The sequence below is a fragment of the Anas acuta genome, chromosome 1 (genome assembly GCF_963932015.1).
Source record: "Anas acuta chromosome 1, bAnaAcu1.1, whole genome shotgun sequence".
NCBI lineage: Eukaryota > Metazoa > Chordata > Aves > Anseriformes > Anatidae > Anas > Anas acuta.
The window spans coordinates 169,882,435-169,886,300 of record NC_088979.1 but is presented as its reverse complement, the minus strand read 5'-3'; positions in this window follow the sequence as shown (position 1 = coordinate 169,886,300).

The window sequence follows — 3,866 nt, the reverse complement described above, 5'->3', positions numbered from 1 at the left end:
CGGACGCTCCTGGTGCCCCAGGAGCCTCTTCATGCTGCAGCAAGGATGTGGGCACAAGCCCACCTGGGGCCACCGGAGCCCTGCGGGCCCTGCTTGGGTCCGACACGGACAGGCGCAGGGGCAGGGGAGCCAAGCCCCGAGCAGCGGCTGTGGCCTGGCACTCCCAGGCAGGGCACGGACGCACCAAGGCTCCCAGCCAGGGCAGTGCTGTTGCTCCCACAGCAGAGGCAACAGCACTGAGCACTGCTGCTGGCAGCGGTGCATATACACTGTGTCTCAGTGTTGTGTCACATTATGTCACAATGGGCGTCACCAGGGGCGTCACTAGGTGTTGCCTTAAGTTGGAGGGCCACACTCCCCCACAGTCCAGCAGTGACTGCGGCAGTTTCTGGCTCCTGCCTTCAGAGCTCTTTGTGCCTCAGTTGACGTTCTTCCGCAGCGTGGATGTGGATCTCGGGCCATGCGACAGGGCTGGGCTCCTCAGGAGGCACTGAGAACATGCCTGGCTGGCAGGGGCACTGCATTACTTCCCTGGGGCCATGGTTGAGCTGGCACCTGCCCCAGTTGTACTGGGTCTGGCTGGGATGGAGCTAACGGTCCCTGCAGCAGCCCATATAGTGTTGTTCTCTGCACTTGTACAGAATCATAGAATCATAGACTCATTAAGGCTGGAAGTTGCCTTCAGGATCATCTGGTCCAGCCATCACCCTACTACCAATGTCACTCACTAACCCACATCCCTAAGCGCCAGGTCCAACCTTTCCTTGAATGCCCCCAAGGACAGCGATGCCACCACCTCCGTGGGCAACCCGCTCCAATGCCCGACTGCTCTTTCTGACAAGAAATACCTCCTAATTTATAACGTTATCCTCCCCTGGTGCAGTTTGAGGCCACTCCCTCCAATCCTGCCACTAGTTACCTGAGAGAAGAGGTGGACCCCAGCTCACCACACCTTCCTTTCGGGTAGCTGTAGACGGTAATGAGGTCTCCCCTGAGCCTCCTCTTCTCCAGACTAAACAAGCCGAATTGCCTCAGCTGCTCCCCACAGGACTTGTGTTCCGGGCCCCTCACCAGCTTCGTAGCCCTTTTCTGGACACGTTCCAGGGCCTCGATGTCCTTCTTGCACTGAGGAGCCCAAAGCTGAACACAGTACTCAAGGTGCAGCCTCACCAGAGGAACAGGGGAACAATCACCTCCCTGTTCCTGCTGGCTACACTGTTCCTGATACTAGCCAGGATGCCATTGGTCTTCTTGGCCACCTGGGCACACTGCCGGCTCATGTTCAGGCCAGCATCGACCAACACGCCCAGATCTTTTTCCTCTGCACAGCTCCTGAGCCACTCTCCCCCAAGCCTGTGGCGCTGCAGGAGGTTGTTGTGGCCAAAGTGCAGGACCTGGCACTTAGCCATGTTGAACCTCATCCCATTGGCCTCTGCCCATCGAAGCATCCTGTCCAGGTCGCTCTGCAGGGCCTTCTGAATTTTAGGAGTAGTTTTAGCTGTATTTTAGGAGTAGTTTCCCAAAGAATGCCCAGTTTGAATGTTTAGGGAGTAGGGACACTTGAGGATGAAGCGGGCTGCAGAGGACTAAGTCTAACAACACTGGTGTGCAATAGTCCTTTGCAGGTTCCCTTCAGATGTCCTGCGTGGAGCCTGTGGAATTACTTTCACTAACTTTTGAAATGCTTGTAGTTGGAGGTGAAAATGTCTGTTCCTTCCTTAAGCACTTCCCTCCTATTGTGCGTTTCCCTGTTTTCACAGCTGAACATGATTACAGATAGATGAAGGTGGAGCAGAAGACGTCCCAGTCCAGAAAACAAGGCATAGTTCTACCAAGATGGAAGAAGACTGCCAACACTTGCCTTCTGACCCCTAACTCAGGCAGCTTCCAGGCAGTGAGCAAGCGCAGTCATTGGCCCCACCATGCTGGCAAGAACGCAGCGGTTTTGTGCAGGTAACAGCCTGCCTTTAATTCCAAGTTCTGTCGCCCACCTTGGCATTTAATAAAGCATGTCATGTAGTGCGGGTCTTTGTCTTCTTCTCTTCTCCCTTCCGGGCTTTGCTTCTCCCCTCCCCTACTCATTTGACCGTTCCCTCTAATTCCTGCCGCTGGCAGGGGCACAGCATCATTACTTCCCCATCCATGGCTGTGGTTGATCTGGCAGCTGTCCTAGCTCACCCCCGCACTCTCCCAGGCACAGGGCAGCACCGTGCCCACATGCAGGGACAGTTCCCCCCTTCTTCACTTGTGCTGCCACAGTGGTGCTGCTGGGTTGGTGACAGCGGCTGAAGGTGTTCGCGTGCTCCAGACCGTCTGGGTGCAGATGGGCCTCCCCAGATTTGCCAGAGGAATGGCAGAAGATCTCTTCCTATAGGAGTATTGGGTTTACACAGCAAGGTTTTATCTGCAGGGCGCTGCAGGGGTAGCCTCTGTGAGAAGAGTCCAGAAGGTGCCCCATCTTAGATAAGGGCCAGATTCCGTTGGCTCCAAAGGGACCCCACCACTAGCCAGAGATGAGCCAAAAATTGTTCTTTGTGCATCTGTGAGAGCATATTTAAGAAAGGGAAAACAAACAAACCAAACAGGGACACAACTGCAGCTGGGAGAGTGAGGAGTGAGAAGCAGCCCTGCAGACCACAGGGTCAGTGCAGCAGGAGGGCAGGAGAGCCCCCGCAGGAGCAGGCCCCGGGCCGGAGCTGCAGCCCGTGGAGAGGAGCCCCCGCAGGAGCAGGAGTCTGGGGGGAGCTGTCACCCGTGGGGGACCCGTGCTGGAGCAGTTTGCTCCTGGGGGATGGAGCCCGTGGTATGGAGCCGTGTGGGAGCAGTGCTTGAAGAGCTGCTGCCTGTGGGCAGCCACCACAGGCTCTGTCCAGGGCATCTCGCAGGAGGGACCCCATGTGGAGCAGGGGCAGAGGGTGACCGTGAAGGAGCGGTGGAGACAAAAGCATCAGGGACTGACCGCAGCTCCCATTCCCCCATGCTGTTTGGGGTAAGAAGGTGGAAGAGGGTGGATGGGAGGAAGGTGGTTTTGGTTTCTTCCCTTTGTTTCTAACTTCTGTAGCTTGTTAGTAATGGCCAATGGGCTTTATTAATTTCCATACTCTGAGTTTGTTTTGCCCTTCACAATAATTGTTGAGTGATCTCCCTGTTCTTGTCTCAACCCCTGAGCCCTTTCCATCATATTTTCTCCCCCTTTTCCCTTTGAGGAGGGGGAGTGAGCGAGCGGTTGTGGTGGAGCTCAGCTGCCCACCTGAGTAAAACCACTGCAGAGGTGTGTCCCACAGTCTCTGCGTAGGCAAACAAGGAGTCTTGCAATGTGAATCCTTCATAGTGGATGAGAAGTTCCCCCTGCCCCCTTCTTTTGCTCCCTCCATAGAGGTTCACAGTCCGAGGCAATTGCGTGCTGTAGCGGAGCAGGGGATCACGGTGGCCAGGCGCTTTTCCTCATCGAGGTCACTGGAGGCAGGCGAGGGAGCCACAAGGACCTGGCAAGTCGACTCCATGCTTCAAGACTTCCTCCAGCCAGAAGGAAAGAAGGGTAATGGTTGTAGGCGACTCCCTTCTGAAGGGAACAGAGGGCCCCGTATGTCAGGTAGACCCTACCCATGGGGAAGTCTGCAGCCTACCTGGGGCTCGGGTCGAGGCCATTCCCAGGAAACTTCCTGACCTTGTTAGCCCCTCCGATTATTCCCCATTAGGGAGAATTCAGGCTGGCAGTGATGAAATTGCTGAGACAAGCCTGGAGGCTACCAAAAGGGACTTCAGGGGACTGAGGCAATTGCTGGATGGAGTGGGCACGCAGGTGGTGTTTTCCTCTATCCCTTCAGCCCTCCCTGAATTTGCCAGATGAGTGTCAGAAGGTCTCT